Source organism: Curcuma longa, chromosome 15 (assembly GCF_044706935.1).
Source record: "Curcuma longa cultivar G26 ecotype Majalengka, Jawa Barat chromosome 15, ITB_CL_G26_1.1, whole genome shotgun sequence".
Lineage (NCBI taxonomy): Eukaryota > Viridiplantae > Streptophyta > Magnoliopsida > Zingiberales > Zingiberaceae > Curcuma > Curcuma longa.
Genome location: NC_133875.1, coordinates 10852445 through 10872396, shown reverse-complemented (window position 1 = coordinate 10872396; position 19952 = coordinate 10852445).

Sequence of the window (19952 nt, the reverse complement as noted above, 5' to 3'; positions counted from 1 at the left end):
TTTCATTTTATACAGGTTTTGGTTGGATACATATGATCTAGTTACTTACCAGCTATTCATTTGACTGTATATCATGTGATGCTTTCCATATACTACTGATTGATTGTGATACAGCACATTTTCCGATGCACATGCTAGACATATGACTTTATACCACTTTAGTGTAGTGTGCATTATAGATTGGATGTGGTTACCTGTACTAGGGTTAGATACCATGTTTATATAGTGACAAGCTGGCCAGCATACTGTCCATTCGGTCACGCATTAGCGATGATGTCAGAGTGCACAGCGGTTATACCCCTACCCATACGACCTCACATACCAATGCTGGATCTGACGGGCATATTCAGTTCCCACGCGACCTCACCTAGCGGTGATGGATCTGACGGACATATTTAGTTCCCACGCGACCTCACCTATCGGTGATGGATCTGACGGGCATATTTAGTTCCCAAGCGACCTCACCTATCGGTGATGGATCTGACGGGCATATTCAGTTCCCACGCGACCTCACCTATCGGTGATGGATCTGACGGGCATATTCAGTTCCCACGTGAACTCACCATTCGAGTGTGATGGATCTGACGGGCATAGTTCCCACGCGACCTCACATCTCGGTGATGGATCTGACGGGCAGTTAGCATTGAGGACCCACGCGACCTCACTTTGGTATGTAAGGATCATATGGGTAGCAGGGGTGACCAGGATATATTCTTGTACTTGTGCATGATATAGGGATTCTTTGGTGATATTGTTGCATTCAGGTTATTTGCATATGTTGGGTAGGTATATACAGGGATCGTATGGATTTGTTAGAGATCTCGTTGTAGGCATGATATTGTCCACTTTGGACCTAAGCCCTCATGGTTTTGTTCTTGGACTCTCCCCAAAAGGCCTCATTCCAATGGAGATATCTTCCATCCTTTTAAACCCTTGATCATTTCCATGTGTTTTAAATGTGGGACTATGTTTGCACCTTTGCAATCCAACAATCCCCCCCTCAAACAAAGGAACACAGGTCCCCCCTCAAACGGAAAGCCTCCGTTTGATGTCTGAATCCTCGACCCACCAGGACTTCCTGCCCCTCGGTCCACCCTGACCTACTAGGACTTCCTGCCCAGCCGCAACCAGGACTTCATGCCCCTCGGTCCACCCGACCTACTAGGACTTCCTGCCCAGCCGCAACCAGGACTTCATGCCCCTCGGTCTACCCGACCTACTAGGACTTCCTGCCCAGCCGCAACCAGGACTTCATGCCCCTCGGTCTACCCGACCTACTAGGACTTCCTGCCCGGTGTCTGGTCCTCTTGATTCAAACACGGGAGCCCTACTTCCTTTGTTTTTAAGGTTCAACCCACATGGTTAGATCCGGATCATGGCTCATCCGGCGGTTAGTCCGGTGAAGAGCGGCCTCGCTTAGTAGCAAGTGCCAAATTCACATAATACAGGTTTTGTTTCCTATGTCCTTCTAAAATGATGTTGGTCATTCCTATTTTCCTAATCAAACATTTATTAGCATAAAAATCAATTTGGTAACCTGAATCACAAAGTTGGCTTACACTAAGTAAATTAAAAACCATGCCTTTAACTAATAAAACTCTGTGTATGGTTATAGTGGGTGATACTTTAATAGTTCCTTTCTCTGCACAGAGATTAGCGGAAGCAAAAATATAAAAGAGAAAGAAGAGATCAACGCTAACCCGGTTTATTTTACTTGGTATCCACCTCCGCAGAGGTGACTAATCCAAGGATCCACACGCACGCACACACCCGATGCACTATGAATCTTCTCCTTCTCGAAAACTCGAAGGCGGAGAAACCTTTACACCTTTCTCGATCTCCTCAATATGATATGAAATATTGTTTAGGAGGAGAGGAATAAAGCAGAGAATAGAGAACACAAACGTTCTCAAAAGAAGCACAAAAGAATGAAAGAATAGCGAAGAAGATTGAGTTGTTCTCGTGCAGGCTTCTTTTATAATCTCTGCAACATCAGTCGACTGCTGGCAGGGGCCAGTCGACTGATGCCTTCAATCGGCAACAAAATCTTGCATTAAATGCCATTAAATGCTTGCCAATTTTCTGCAACGTTCAAATCACAGTCGACTGTCCAAGACCAGTCGACTGGCAACAGTCGACTATCCATAACACCAGTCGACTGTCCAGTCGACTCCTGTCTTCCTCTGACTCGACTGATCTTTCTGTGTGCGTCTGATTTATGAGCAGTCGACTGCTGGCAGGGCCAGTCGACTGGTGAAGCTGAAAAATCACATTTCAGCTTCTCTTGACCTAGACCTCGGCCTTCAAACATCTCCCACAGCCTCATGCCTCCCTGCACTAGCCTGAGATGCTTCCATCAGCTTCGTCATGTCAAGTCCTTGCCAAGACCACCCTTGGACTTCTCCTTGCCAAGACTACCCCACTTGGACTTTTCCTTGCCAAGACTACCCACTTGGACTTTTCCTTGCCAAGACTACCCACTTGGACTTTTCCTTGCCAAGACTACCCAAGACTTTTGCTTGCCAAGACTTCCCACTTGGACTTTTCCTTGGACTTTTCTTTTGCCAAGACCACGCTTGGACTTTCCTTGCCAAGACTACACTTGGACTTTCCTGCAAACTTGCATCACACATGTTAGATCAATAAGAATTGCCTAACTTTAAACATGGTTTAGCCAAACATTGAAACTCAATGCACTTGGGGCAACTATTGCACCAACAATCTCCCCCTTTTTGATGTTTGGCAAAACTTTGTTTAAGTTAGGTCTTTAAATCATGTAAAGCATAGCATGTGATTAGAACATGATAAGTAAAGCATAAATCACATGAAAATCAGAGTATTAAAAGTATCATAGAATATGATAACTTGCATAGCATGAATAAGCATGAATCAGAATAATAGACAACTTTCCTTTAAACATTCATCTTTCTTTCCTTAACTTAAACATTCTCTTTCTCCCCCTTTTTGTCAAAGATCAAAAAGTGTTTCCATAGACAAAGTAGGGTAAATTTCTTCTCACAAATGTTTATCCCTCTTTAATATTGCACCAACAATCGTTTCGGAGGGAAAAAGTTGAGTTAAATTCTCAAAATATGCTGAAAACAGAAGTATCAGTCGACTTTTCATATATCAGTCGACTCAGCAGTCGACTGCAGTCTGACACAGTCGACTGATAAGCTGTATTTCAGTTATCAGAGACGAATTTCAACAATGCATAAGTAATTGTACGAGTTTCAAAAATTCATGAAATTTCACACGTACATTACTTATAACTAACCTTATTTGAGAAAAATAATTTTGAAAAATTTTGGTCTCAAATATGGTGGTTTGATACAAAATCCAAAAGTGATCAATATATGTCCAAGTTTGTATCAACTTTGATAATGAATTTGATTCCTCTTACATTGAATATATCCATAGACTCCTGAGGGATTTTAAAATGTGTTTGATTGTATAAGTTTAGGTTTAACCCACTAGGCTCCCCCTAAACATCATGTATCCTATTTTCAAACACTTTTAAATCATACACTCCCCCTTAATCATAACTCCATAAAATTTTAAAATCACACATAAAAGTTCTCCCTTAAGGATCAAATCATAACTCCTTGAGCAAAATTTAACTCCCCCTTAAGGTTTGATCACTTAGCTCCTTAAAAAAATAAGCTCTCCCCCTTAAAAATATAATTTTGATTTCTTTTAAATATGTCAATCCTTTCTCTCCCCCTTAAGATTTGAAATCATGCATCATCCAACCAAACATATCAAACATAGCAACAATAAATTATCAATAACATCATCAAGTGAATAATAATCATAACATGGATACTCATTGACACATAGCATATAGATAAAGATCACCATAAAGATTAGCAATTATATACAAGTCATAGTTTTGAAACAAAGACAACCATCCAAAATTTATACACAAACATTCATGACAAACAATTTTCAACTAGATGTTCAAGATTTAAATGATAACACAATCAACACATCTTGACATCTAAAACTACATCATATCATCTGGTCATCATCTGCTGAAGGAGGAGGAGGTGGTGGATCCTGAGGAGAAGAAGATGATGGATCCTGAGGTGCCTGCTGTCCTCGCAATGCACCAAGAATCTCCTGCCTCATGGTCTGGAGCTCTACACGAATGTCTTGTCTGAAAGACAAGAACTCTCCATATAGGTCCTCAAAGCGCTGCTCCATGCGTGTGAGGCGGTCCTCAGAGGGTCCTGATGTAGACGCATGAGCTGGAGCAGGGATCTCAGGTGCTGCAACTCCCCCTGGGAGATCAGGAGCAGCAAGGTCATCTGCAATGACAGGTGCATCTCCCTCGCCAGCAGCAGCAGGGGCAGCAGGATCAGCTGGTACAGCAGGACCCTGTATGTCTCGTGCCCATCTCATGGCTCCATCAAGATACTCAATCTTTGCTATAGTTTTTAAATAACTACAATTAACATGAGTTTATCAACAAAATTTCATGAGCCAGGACTTCGTCACGTCACCACCACACACATCATTCATTCCTGTCCTGTCGCCTCCTTCCATTGCTTAATACCTGTTAGTAGGATCTGCAGTATAAGAAAGTAAACTATAAGCATAACGCTTAGTAAGCTCCTTTCCTACTCACAAAATCCAAACATCACATAGCATTTTAAGACTTTAAAAAAAACATGTAAGTCATGCATGGAATCATGTACATTCTTTTATTTTAACATTCTCCTTCATCGTATGTGTTAAACATGAATACCATACCATTTGTCTTTTCAAAACATATTATCTTAGTAGATAAAAATAATAAACATCATTGTTGGGGTCCCCTAGCTTGTACCCATTCATTCATTTGCGCGCCATTCCAAGTAGGTACGAGGTAGCAAATCTCGCCCACTCGGTTACTAGGTCTTTTGTCTTTCGACCTAGGGACGTTCATTAGGTGCCCATTCCTTGGATCCCTTTCAGGTTCCGGTACAAGCTTCATTAAAGTAAAATAACTTTATACTTTCATTCATTTTCATTTCACAGGAATGTTCCTTTACAGTTCTTTACATTTCTTTTCATATCATGGTGAACATTCCCGTTACTTTGATCTCATTACATATATTCTTGGATAGAGTCTAGCATAACCCTAAGGTTGCTATTTACCTTGACTCTAGCCCTTAACCATTCTTTAAGACGGTCAGAACTTCATTGGTTAGATTCAGTCTTTTGTTTAAACCTAACCTGAGTTGAACCAACTTGGTAAACCATCCTAAGCATACGTTTTAGCTTCCGGGCTCTTATTCTTGCAAATATAGAGGGCTTAATCGATCTAATGATCGATTAAGTGCCCTTGTAATCGATCCAAAGATCGATTACCATTTATGTTCACAGAACGTTTGGTAATCGATCGGGTGATCGATTACCTGTCCTGTAATCGATCACTTGATCGATTACCTCACGGAGATTTTTCTCCGAGGCTTGGTAATCGATCAGGTGATCGATTACCCCTCTTTAATCGATCCCTTGATCGATTTGTTGACGATCTTTTGTTTCTCTTTACAACGGTTAATCGATCCGTTGGTCGATTAACCTTCGGGTAATCGATCCAGTGATCGATTACCAACCCTACTGTTCGATTTCTCAGCTTAAGTATTTCTTTTAGCTTCTTTTCCTGTTTCTGCTAAAATCCTATAACTCCATGTTCATGAAATCTAACAGCTTCTACATGATCGTAAATATTTATTGGTTGGTCTAAACCTCTAAACATCTAAACATACTTACAATTCTTAAATAAGCATAGATCAATCTGTTTAAAGTTCTAGACAAAAACACTCGATCATAATATCAGAATATCTATCAGAACATGCACATACTTCAGAACATGCTTAACACTCTAAACATATCAGACATAAGCGAAGTTCACATGAAGTGTCCAACCATTACGCTACAGGTGAGGGAAGCTTACAGTGTTCTCTGAGGTTTCTAACGATTACCAACGAAGAAGGCGCTAGTTCCTGAGGAAAGCTTCGGCCAGAGCACAAAACGGTAGAGTTTCGGTAGGAAAAGAGCACAAACGAAGAAACTAAAACTGGGTTTGGTGTTTTTATAAGGTTACCAATCGATAACCTCCGAATTAAATCCATTAATTAGCCATTAACCCTAGTAAAGCCCGACGTTACCAACGCCCGAGCTTCCAACGTTCCTTCGTGCAAATAAAATCCCTTAACCCTTAACTATAATTCCTCTTGTGCCTTTGATAAGAATCGTCCACTTGCCCATTTGGTCTAAAGCTTGCTATATCAATTGGAGGTCTTAGGTTCAATTCCTTGTTCCTCCCTATTTTTTTTTCTTTTCTTTTCTTTTTCTTTAGCAAGACTTACATAAACCCATTACAAGCAACATTCTAAACCGTAATTGAATATGAATTAGTATTTAACACTAATTCCTTTTATCAACATTAATCCATCATTTACAGTTAAATATCCAGATATTATTGAAGGAAAAATTGGGGTGTTACAAAAAGGATTTGTAGATTGACGGCATTGTAGAAAAGCTTGGAGAATGTCAGGGTTGAACTCTATGACAGTTCTTCCAACGGTAGACTCATACCTAAGATTGTCCCCTCCTATTTGTCGAAGATTTACATAGAATTCCTTGCAAAGATCGAGATTTATGTGATGGGTGCAGAACATCAAAATTCCTAGATTGTAAAAGGTTATGAGCTCCATGAGTTGAGGTGTTCTGGTAGTGAAGTAGTCATTGTTCAAGTACCGACACCCCATCATTTGAAATCAAGAGTATTGAAAAGGTTTTGGGCTTCAGAAGAGTGGAATCGTGGGATTTCAGGTGGAGGAGGTGGTGTAAGTTCCCTAGGGGGTATAGGGTTCCTACGAGAAGATCCTTCGGTCCTTGGACGCTTATATACTGCATGTTTCACTCTAGGACCTCTATATGCACCAAAATGAAGTATATGACATGTGTATGATGCATGCAATGGAATGCAATGATACAAACACAAACGGTTTTGAAATAGCGATGGGAACAATGCTGTTTTTATCGACTATAATTATCTAATAGTTCAAGTACAGTTGATATAGTTGAAACACAGTCCAAATATGGTTTTGGGGGGTGGAATCTGTGGCGTCAGCCCATAGGATTTATGGTTTTCATAATTTCTTCTCTAGCTGAATGTGAGAGATTGCCCTTTGATTTACCAGAAGCGGAAGAAGAATTAGTAGCAGGTTATCAAACGGAATATTCAGGTATCAGATTTGGTTTATTTTATCTTGCTTCAGGGTGGAAAATGGAGCGAAAACGGCAAAACGGAGCATTATTGAAGATCAGGCAAGACAGGGCCGTGCCTCATAGGCACGGCCATGTCTATTCAACTTCTGGCCGTGTTTCAATGGGCACGGGCGTGTGTCCAAACAGAAGATCAACAAGCCAGGGCCGTGCCTCACAGGCACGGGCCGTGCCAAAATCCCCTCAGCAGCAGCCAGAGGCCGTGTCTCAAAAGCACACCCGTGCTTCAAAACAGAATCAAGCCAGTTCATGGCCGTGCCTCCAAAGCACGGCCGTGTCTTCACCATGGAGCCAGCCTCTGCTGAAGGCCGTGCCTTACAGGCACGGCCGTGTGCAAGAACAGAAGAGCCCAAGCAGCAGGCCGTGCCTCAGAAGCACGGCCGTGTCCAGCAATTCAGCTCCAGCCAGTGTGTGGCCGTGCCTCCCAGGCACGGCCGTGCCATCAAACAGAAGGAGGACAAGTCTGGGCCGTGCCTAAGAGGCACGGCCGTGCCCCAGATCCGAGACTTCACAGCTGCAGGCCGTGCCCCCAAGGCACGGCCGTGCCTTCTCTTTTGCCAGAAGCCAACACAAGGCCGTGCCTTCCAGGCACGGCCGTGTGCACGGGGGCGTGCTGCTTCCGAACCCTGCACTATAAATAGGTCTCTTTGGAGACCTAGCAAAGGGGGGGAGACTTTGGAGAGCCACCGGAGTTGTTCTAGAGCCGCCGACGCCTATTTCGGAGGGAGATTCGACGATCCATCACCGATCCGACTGCTCCAGACCACCTTCATCCCATCTACGCAGAGATTTCACTCCGAGGAAGAAGATAAGTCTAGTTTCCTGCATTTCTTTGTTTATCTTTGGGAACAAGATGTATTTCTTCTATCCTTTGGATTGTATTCTCCACGCTATGGAGTAGATTTCCCTAGATTCTAGGATGTAGGATAAATCAGATGTAATGGATGATTGTATTTGGATTTGATTAATCTACCGTTTTCTATGATATAACTGTGCATTGTCTTGTGGATTTGTGCTTGTGCTTGATGATAACTTGTGTGTGTGTGAATCCATGAGGGTAGGAATTTACTATGAATTGGGGAATCATTAGGCCGTATACCGGGGCGCTCTGTAACAGGGGCAGACCTTGAACCGGGCGAGTTCCGAAGGGTTTCCTAGTGCGTAGCTAAATTTCTATGAGGGATAGTTAGCGGTCATTCGTTATTGGGGAGAGATCTGTAAAAGGATATCCAGTGACAGGGGATAGGGTTCTTTTAGTATTCCGGGGCGCCTGAGTGACACGGGCAGACCTTGAACCGGGCTTCTAGAACCGTTTCAAACCAATAACGAGTGACGTAAGAACACCAATGATTTAATTCGAGGATACCTGACGAGGTTGAATTGGATAATTTGGTTGACATTCCTACAATTGATCAGTTATTGAGGAAAGGTAGAGGATCCAAGTCGATTAATCCATTCTCTGAGGAGTCCGAAATCCTAGGATCGCTTCACCCATCAGTGTCACAGTCGATCCCTTTCTCTGACTAAGCACTTTAGGATTAAGCACTTTAGAACACTCCCATCTCCCCCACACAACTCATGATGGTGTTTGTTCAACATTCTCTCCACCTTTTTGTGCTAGTTACTTATGATTATATCGTTAGCATGTTCTGGTGAGTATAAATCCACATGAGTTCAGATTTTTATTCCTGTCATTCTTCTACCGGTATTTCTATTAATGTCTGCTAGCTATTTGATACATGTCTACTTGATACCCGCTGAGTTCGTTTGAACTCAGGCCGTTTACCCGTATGTCTATTTCAGGTTGATGTCGTCTGGAGAGCTGCACTGCAAGTCCCTGGAGATCTATTTGTTTTCTTTATATTTCCCCTATTATCTGTTTCTTGGACTTATTCATACTTCTCTTATTCTAGTTGTGATTCTTGAATTTCGAATTTGGGATGTCTAGCAGATATTTTGGAATCGTTTTGATTTGGTTATACGGTTGATGTGGATCGTACTATATCTTCCATATCCATAGCCTGTTATGGATGTATTATATCATGTGTGTAGTCAGGGAAAGTCAATTGTTACAGGGGAGATACTGCCGAAATTCCTCGGAACGCTGTCTCCCGGGGCGTAACAGGTCAATATGAATATATTGAACTTAATTCTTATCCAACTAAAATGAACTTAAATCTGTGTCAACATCAAAACAATAATCGGGACAAACTGCATCAACAATCTCCCCCTTTTTGTTGTTTGACAACACGATTTAAATTTAGATCGGAATATCAATAATCTTCCCTTTCATATATGTAAGTAAGGAGATCAAGATCCTCCCCCTACAACAATTAAGTTCATTACTTTGGGAATAAGAGTTAAGTTCATATATGTAAGGAGATCAAGATCCTCCCCCTACATCAATTAAGTTTATTGCTTTGGAGAATAATTCCAAAACTTCAGTAACCATCCTCTCCCCAATTGCTAAACTTAAGTCCATCCTCTCTCCCTTTGTCAAACACCGAAAAGGGTGTAGACCGGTCATCAGGGCTCACAAACTCCCCCTTAAACCAAGCGTGTCTCCCCCTTAATGCATTAATATAAAACGAAAAGTGGTAAACATGAGAAACAGACACAATATAAGGAAGAAATAAGCATCAAGATATGTCATAAAAATATAAGACGAGGTAGGTGAAACAACACAGACAGAAATAGTAACAGTAGTCAAAGTCGCAAGTCAATCATACAAACAACACAACAATAGTCATGGACTAACGTGAAACTCTATCATGCCAGTAATGAGATCTACTGGAGGCAGGTCATGTTTGTGCAGGAAGCACTAGCAGATCGAACCAGAGTTTTGATTATGGAACTAGGATCAAGTTAAGTATGTGGTTTGGCTAACCAAGTTGAACTAAGCTTACAGGAGACAAGTTAAGTCCTAGTGATGGTAGACATGAAGTCTTGGCAGAGTCAAAGTGAACCAGGTGAAGTCTGGGCTGATCAGGAAGACCATGCCGCAGCAGAAGTCTAGGCTTGGTCAGGAGGACCAAGTTGCAGCAGAAGTCTGAGCTTAGTCAGAGGACCAAGTTGCAGCGGAAGACTGGACTGATCAGGAGGATCAGTTGCAGCACAAATCCTGGGGGCAAAGATAGAGCCGAGCACAAGTCCAACGAGTCAGGAGGACTCTGTTGGCAATCAGGTAAATTCTCCCGAGGGGAGTCACTACAAAAAAATAGGGTATTTGCGACGAAAAAATAAAAAATTTTCGTCGCAAAATATATTTGTGACGAAAATGGCGACAAAAATTTTTTTCGTTCCGAAAAGCCTGTCGCAAGACCTGGCGACGAAAAATTTCAAATTCGTTGCTAATTCTGCAACGAATTTTAAATTCGTCGCAAAATTCGTCGTCAAATTTTGCGATGAAATAATATTTTCGTTCCAAAATATAGTGACGAAAATCAAATTTCGTCACAAAATTTACGATAAAAAACTAATTTGTCGCTAAAATTCGCGACCCCAAACCCAAAAACCGCAACAAAAAATGGTCAAATTGGCGACGAAACATATGAATTCATCGCCAAATTGGCGACGAAATTCGCCAAATTGGCGACGAATTCAGAGATTTCATCGCCAATTTGGCGACGAAACAGGATTTCGTCGCTAATTAGCGATGAAAACAGGAAATTTGTCGCCAATTTTGCGACGAAATCTCTAAATTCATCGCCAATTTTATGATACAACAGTGTATTTTCGATATTTTTGTGACAAAATCTTGATTCGTCGCCAATTTCGTCGTAAATAAAAAAAATTTCACAGGAACAATCTGTTTTTACGATATATGAATCCTGTTTACAATAATAGATCCACAAATAGTTCCAAACTCATAATCATAAATACATCCACACACATAATCACAAACACATCCATAAATATAATCACATCCTACTTAAACATCCATATAAACACATCATAATGATCAAACAATACAAAACATATCCAAATATAAACATAACATCCAAATGATCATAATATACATAACATCTGAATGTAAGAAACTCCAAATATAGCAACTACAATGTATCAACTCCAAACATCAAATGTATCAAACATAACATCCATAATAAACAAAACTCCAACTCCAAATGTATCTAAACATAACATGCAAATACATAAATAAGGTGGAGTAAAAGCTGAATGATCAGAAAAGATAAGTATCACTACAACAAATTTGACTTTCCGCAGCATGTCATCAACAGCGCACAATAATAGTGTGCTGTTAATAATAATTTTAACAGCGCACCAAATCAAGTGCGCTGCGGATACTATTTCATATTTTACAATTAACAGCGCACAAATAAAGTGCGCTGCGAATACCATTTTTCGCAGCGTACAAAAATTATACGCTGTAAATATTAAATAATATTTATAGATATTTACAGCGTATATTAAATATATGCTGTTAAAAACTACTTATTAACCGCGTACATAGATATACGCTGTTAAAAAAATTAAAAAATATTATTTAACACGGAATATCTCCACTCTTTGTTAGCGCTCGGCTAGGTTTCCCCATTTTCGCTTGCTCCCTCTCCGTTTCTCTACCGTCGCGAGCTCAGCCTCTCCGTTTCGATTTCCCCTCCCTGGGAAGTAGAAGGAGACAGTGATGGCGACGGCGATGGCGAGGCGGTCTTGGGTTGTGGCTTCTCTTTTATGTGCTTCTCTCCTCCGACGGCTCTCCCCGCGCCTCTCTGAGCAGTCTATCTCTTCCTCCGCCCCTCGCCGACTGAGTTTCGGGTGGTTCGACAAGGTCAAGAGCGCTTTCACAGGAAAGCCCTCCGCCGACTCTTCCGCTTCCAAGATTGCCGTCTCGCTCACCGGTTAGGAGCAACTGCGATGGTTTCGGTTCCTAAGCCCTCTTCTTGACTTGTCTTTGATTCGGTTTCTATAAAATTCGCTGATCAGATGGACAGGGTGAGAACACTGGGATCATTGAGGAACTTTGAGGCAGGCCGATGCAGCGAGGCTACCATCTCTGGCGCGTTCCAGAAGCACTCTGCTATCCTTCGTTACCTCGGCGCCATCGATCCATCGGGAGAGGTTTGATTTGATTTATCCTTCGTATTGCACTTTTCTTTTTTATTTTTAGTCCTTTCCAGGGGATTCCCGTCGTTGTAACAGAAGCACAATGATTGTTGTATGCTTGTTTATTTTCTCCTCTTGACGTATTGATTTTGGAGTTCCTAAGATGAGGACTTGCATATTTTAAAACTATAAGATGAGCTTTGCAGGTTGCATAAAGCTAGTGTTGTTAATTAAATATGTTAGACTTCTGACTGATTCAACTATTTCATGCAAATCAATCTTAACTTATTATTGATTGATAACCTTGCTAATTGATTACATCAGTGATATTTCCTATTCGGCCTTATTACGTATAAGTCGACCTTGTTGATTCATTTTAAAATATCATGTGTCATAGGTGACAATTCTAGAACAAATAAAAACTCTTGGACTTTGGATGATTATCAGATAGCTATTAACATTCTCCTTTATCATAGTTTGCTTCTTTCTTGATCTAATGATTACTCCATTATTGGTTTTCCTGCACTTCTATTATGTCAATAATCATCTTATGCATTTGCTTTAATTTGTATTCTCTCATTTGTTCAAAATATGTATGATATTAACTGCTTATTTCTCTGTCAATTATGATCAATATGTTTGGACGATTCAAATTTAACCTAACATTTAAAATTTTCTCCTAGTTTCTGGTACAAATGGAGTTTGTTTTCTTCTATATAATTTGCAGAACAGCCATAAACAGGATGCAGAAAGCATTGCAATGCCACAATAGCTAATGTTGGACATGTTTTAGAAAGCAAAAGCACATCACCTTTAACAGATTCCATCGTCAAATGTGGTTTAATAATTAGTTGGGCTATGATAGTGCTCATGTAATTGGACCAGGCCAAAGGTTCTTGGTGCTGAGGGAAAGAATAATCAGGAACCCAACTTCAACACTCATCATCAACTAACTTGTAAAAGTAACGTTCATATCCTTGCAAATGGTTTTAGAATTTTTTTTTTCTTTTCTTGATGTGGACTTTCAACATTATCATTTTCTTCCTCTAAGAAGGTTCAAAAAATCCTTCTCTATCAAACAGAAATACTGCACTTAAGAAGATGCACAACCCCATGAAGAACAACATTTTTCAGTTTTGCTTTGATTACCAACATCCAAAATGTTGTCAATTCTTCATAGGATCTCCATTTAGTATCTTATATGTAATAATACTAATTTGTTTGAGATGAAAGTTGAAACCACATACTATCACTAATTGTACACTGTAGTAATTTGTTTGTGATGGGAACACATTACGTTTTATATTTATCACCTCTTGACTGAATTGTTTGAGCATAAACTGTATTTCTCTAACTTCTTTCTACTTTATGGAACCTGATTGGGGGTAGATGATCAGAGAGAGAGAGACCATTCACGTAGGAATTGCCAATGCTTCAACTTTTTGCATGACCATCTCTTTGTTATGTACAGGAAAAGTCACTACAAGAGCAAAACAAATGTTTGGAGAAGCAGGTGAGTTGTGTTCCTTTTTCACCCAAGTGAATGCAATTCTGCTAAACTGTAAATAACTTTATTAGATCATGAATATCATGGAGATTAATATGTGCTTTATCATTTACTTATGTTTCACGATAAGTGGTAAAGCAATTCTAAATTTGATTCTATTTAAACAATATGAACTTTTCATGTTGCTTCTTATCGTCAAACCAAAAAAAGAAAATACACTGATAAAGCAAAGGAAATATATCTTAAATAGTTGACTAAAGTTTTAAATCATACCATGATCTTATGACCTTGGTTTTAAATCCAGTTTCATAATTTTGTTTGATGAGCCAGATGTTACCAAGGAAGGGCAACCATAGAAGGGGAGGTAGCAGCTGTAGAGGCCCAAGCTCGGATCAACAACAGTATGCTTCCTCCATGGATGATTAGCCATTTTAATGGCTAGCTCCTCATCCTGCAAGCTAAGCCTCATAACAATCCTTGAGCAAATACTAGCTACTATATTATATGATGAAGACGATGGCAGCGAAGACTAGGATGACCTTCATCGATCTCTTTATGTAAGTCTGGACCCTCTTAAGTAAATTTTGCTTGGGAGTTATGTACCAGTGTATCTATAATCAATAATGTTATTTTGGAGCAAGAAAAAGGTTCTATATCATTGTTAACTATCTCATTTTCCTCCCTGCAATCATACATGATTATTTAGCTCATCAAGGCTGTCTGTTGTTATATGCTCTGAATTTTTGTTTAGTTTTGTTGTGATGTAACTGTGTGGTACATGATTTAGTTTTCTCTCCTTATTAATGTCCTTTGGAAATCCATAGATTCAAAAAACCACAATAACTAATATTTTCTGCTATACTAGCTAATTTATTTTCCCTATAGAAGGTCTATTTCTTTTATATTAGACTAACAATAACTAATATTTCTTTTATATTTTCTACTGTACTAGTTAATTTATTTTCCCTATAGAAGGTCTATTTCTCCTTATTAATGTCCTTTGAATGCAGAAGGTTAAATTGCATCTATGGATTCAAAAGCAAAAGCACATCACGTTCCTCTTGGTGGATCTTATAAAAAAGTTTGGATTGATAGAGTTTTCGTGGAGAAGGTGGAGCTAATTCAACCAAATGAAGAGATGTTTTTTCTCGAGGATGTAATAGGAAGCACAGTCGCTTAGGCATCAATGTTTATAGTTTTGTCTGACTGATTTGGACGAATCGATATACTATTTGTAGTAAAGATGAACATGAACTTGGATTGTTTTATCTAACTAAATGTAGATGATTATCTTTGATATATTTGAGCTATGATTTTATAATTGTGAATGTGATGTTATCTAATATTTGTATGTTGGATTATAAATGTTAGAGCTTTGAGCAGGTTATAATTATTTGTATTTGTATTATATATTTGTGTATATAGGTCTATTGTATATTAAAAATATAATTATCCGCAGCGCGCGGGACGTGTGCTGCGAAAAATTGTATCCGCAGCGCGCGGGGCGCGTGCTGTGAAAAATTACATTTTTCCGCAGCGCGCGGGGCGCGTGCTGCGGATGCACTTTTCCACAGCGCGCGGGCCGCGTGCTGCGGATGCACCTTTCCGCAGCGCGCGGGCTGCGTGCTGCGGATGTATTATAACTTTTAACAGCTTAGAGTTATGCAGCACGTGATGTGCGCTGCGGATAGCTTAATTGCGCGCTGCGGAAAGTCAAATTTGTTGTAGTGTATCACCGTCCACGGATTCAACCTCGGGTAATACTTTCTGCATCACTGATTTGATCATCATCATCATTTCTTTTTCTGTTCCTACATAAAAAAATAGAAATATATATTAGAACATTAATTTATACAAATAAAGTAGAATATGTAAAAATTTACTCTTCGCCATCCTTGGTTTCATCAACCCTGTTCAAATTAAAATAATAATATGAATTAGTAAATAAAAAAGAGTTACAAATAGTAATAAGCAAAACCAAAATTAAATGTGAGAAAAAATTAAAATGATACACAACTAGGCTATCAAGAATCATCATCTTCACCGTCTTCACCGGCATCATCGGGAACATGAGGACGCGTTCCCGAGCGGAACATTAGGCGTCGATTTAACCCAGGGTCTCACTGGAGATCCGAAGTTAAGACTCGTAGTTGGTTCGGTGAACCAACTTATTTTTTTACATATTATTTTAACTAACATCTTTTGCAGGAAGGAAAAATTAGACGAACGCGAACTTCGGACGAAAAAATGACTTTTCAGGTCTGGTGTCGACTCAGATGGGTTCTGGAGTCGACTCCTGCCGAGTCAGTTGGAATCCGAAAGTCAACACGTCGATTTTCCACTAACTCGGCCTGGAGTCAACTCAGGTAAGGTTTTGAGTCGACTCAGGGTCAAAACTTATCGCCACTGACGCCATCGCGACTGAAGTTGACCCAGAGGTCAATCGGAGTCTACTCAGGAAGGATAACGGGCGAAAGAGATAAAGACTTATCTGCCACGCAAGCTGGAGTCGACCCAGATCTGCATCTGAGTCGACTCAGGAGGGTTATATAAGGCAGTCGCGACTAGCAGCCGAGAACAACACTTTCAAAGCCTCCGAACTTCGTTCTCGAGACTCCCGAACCCTCAATCTTTGACGTCGGTGTTGCACCTGCTCCAAACTACTCAATTACACACCTAGACGCCGAGATCAACCTTCGGGGAATGATTGCGCAAGCTAAAGTTCAGTAACGAAGTTAATACTGTATTTCATTTACTTCGAAGCTTGTAATCGTGTTTTGTATTGAATTTTTCGATACACTTGCTGCCGAAAAGGGACAAGTGTCTTAGTGGATTACCAGAGGAAACGGTCAAGGACCGTGGGCCTTGGAGTAGTAGTGTTGCGCTATGAACCAAGTAAAAATAAACTTGTCATTTCCATACGCACTCGTAGTTTTATGAAAATTGAAAAGCGTGCAACACCATTCACCCCCCTAGCGTGTTCTAACGATCCTACAATTGGTATCAGAGCGGGGGTTCTTGAAAACAGTGCAACCACTGATTCAAGATTATTTTTTGATTTTTTTCAATTTTAATTTTTTTTCGCTTCTCCCACATTACTGATCCAAGACCAAGTCTTGGAACATTTCTTCTTTGCTTTCTTGTGTGCTAGATCAATGGCCCACCAAGAAGGTTTCAGCACCGTAAGACCACCACTCTTCTCAGGTGACGACTTTCCATACTAGAAAACCAGAATGGAATGCCACCTGAAGAATCAGGTGGAAATGTGGATTATCATCCAGATGGGATTCACAATTCCAACTGGTAGTGATAATCAATCATAATCTTGCGAGCTCTGGGATGCTGGAAAAAGATTAAGGCGACTGCAAAAGCAACCCAGATGCTACAGTGTGGTTTAACCAAGGAAGAACTGAACCGAGTCAGACCCTTCAGCAGCGCCAAGGACCTTTGGATGAAACTAATCGAACTCTACGAAGGGACCTCCGACACCAAGGTAAGCAAAAGAGATTTACTAATTAATAAATTGTATAATATTAAAATGTTAGAAGGAAAAACAACGAGTGGACTACACGCAAGAATCAAGGACATTCTCAACGACCTCACGCAATAGGACAAAGCGTCGACAACCGAGATGTAATAAGGTACTCTCTCAAAGCCTTTCCCCGGAATATCTTGTGGGCATCGATGGTAGATGCCTACAAAGTTTCTAGGGATCTAAATAAAATTAAATTAGACAAATTATTTTCCGAGTTTGAATTGCATGAATAGTCTAATACAGAAGTGCAAGAGAAAGGTATAACTCTGCTTGCAGGTTCCGAACCAAAAAGAAGAAAAGTACCGGAAGACTCGGAATCATCAGACTCTGACACAAACGAAGATGTTACAAAGGAAATAGTAAGCCTAGTCCAAAAAATGTTCTGGAACAAGCGCGGAATTCGCCGATCGGAAGTCAAGAAGGTCATCAGCACATCAAAGCCGTCAACCATTGGAAAACAAGACTCGAAGTGCTAAGGTTGCGGTCGAAGGGGACACTTCATCGTCGATTGTTTGAACCAACGGAAGGATCGAAAGGTGAAACACAAAGCGATCAAGGTGACTTGGGATGAGTCATCTTTCGAGGAATCAGACGAAGAACCAACGACAAGTTTTCTAGCCCTTCCGGCTCAGAAGGAACCGAATCAAAGCGACTGTTGGTGCAAGATGCACTAAGATCTTGCATAGAGTTTCGATGTTTGACAATACACCTAGGTCTGGTCAGTTTTGACCAAGGGGTGATCCAAACAGGACTTGATGTTTGGATGTGTGGAAGTGAGTAAGAAGATCTAGTCGGTTAGACTAGACAGTGGAAGTCATAATCTGGAAGATTGGGCAAGGGAAGTCCTGGTGAGTGAAGCTGGGCAAGAGAAAGTTCTAGTTGTAGGCTAGGCAAAGGGAAGTCCTGATTTGGAGGATCAGGCGGAAGTCTTGGCAGAGTCAACATGCACCAGGCTGAAGTCCAGGGTGGTTGAGCCCTGGCAGGAAGTCCAGTTGGGTCCGCGGAGCCTGACAACTGGCCGAAGACCAAGTTGGTTGAGACTTGGCAGAAAGACCAGGGTGGTTGAGCCTTGGCAGGAAGTCCTGGTGGGTTAAGAAGTCAAGTAGAGCTGCACGAGGTAAGTGAGGTAAGTCACTGGAAGAGCGAACCCCAGTGAGGACGAGTCCAATTTTGGACTTTAGGCGCGGTCCAACTTAGACCCACTGGGGTGATCTAAGTTGAGTCCTGGTTAGATCCTGGTTTGGATTGACAGGATCTAATTAATTTAGAATATTTTATATTTTAATATATATTATTTTATAGAGTTTATTTGATATATGGATTAAATTAATTTTGCAAATAAACTCAATAAAATTAATCTTAATTATTACTCATTTTGTAAATCTGAAATTAAGAAGGATAAAATTAAAGAGCATGAATATTCATTTTATTTATTATTATCCATTGTATTAAATGATAAAAATTATTCATATAAAAATAATATATATATATATATATTATTTAAATTATCTTTTAATCCCAGATAAGATAAACTGCTAGGTGTGGATCAAGTTTTGCAGTGTTTTTAAACATTTGCAGATCTAGATAAACTTGATAGTGTCTATATAAAGCTGCAGTCAGTGCATGAATCAGACATCTTCGACCAACGTCCTTCTTCTGCGGCAGCCCGAGCTTCGACACGACAACTTTGATACGTCTTCCTTCCGACAAGAACTGCTACCAAACGCGAACGAGACCAGGCACAGGCTACCGGGGAAGATCCAGGAGGAGTGCGGGGCGCTCGGACTTCCAGATCGGTGACAAGTGCTTGGTTTATTTTTCTTTACTTGTTCTTTCTATACTTATATTGGTTGTATTACTTGGACTGTAAGACGGGTTGCTCCGCCTCTGAACGTAGTTCGGAAAGGAGACCACTAGTGGACGAGCGCCTTCCGAATTAGGCCTTGGATGTACTAACCCTGGGGGGTTAGGAACCAAGTAAATCCGCGAGTCCTTTTATTGTGTTTCTAATTCCGCTGCAAGTTCTTTTTATAGTTAACGAACGAATTCTGAAAAAAGTGAAACGCGCTATTCACCCCCCCTCTAGCGCGTACACGATCCTACAGCGACTACGACTCAGACGACGAAAGCCAGGATCCGTATCCGTTTTCGAAGGCCTGAAACCCAATGTAAGTCAACATAGATTATTTTCTATTATTATTAGTTTAAGTAAAAAAATTAGCTAAGTCCGAATCCATGGTTGAATCGCTCCAAGAGGAGTTAGTACTTCTCAAGGAGAAAGTTAATCCTGAGTCACCAACTCAGAACAATTCGGTTGAGGATTCGACTCGAGTCCAACTCGAGGAAGAAAATTCTCAACTGAAAGTTCAAGTCGGTGAACTCAGATGATCGCTTGAACAATTCACCTCCGGGTCCAAGTATTTGGATATGATGCTTGGATCGCAGAAGGCTGGATACAATCGATCGGACATCGGGTATGCGGCTAAAAATAGATCGTTCATCGCACTTACACATAGAAACCGAACACGAGTCCGAGCGTGGGTTCCGAAGTCTCGACTGGTT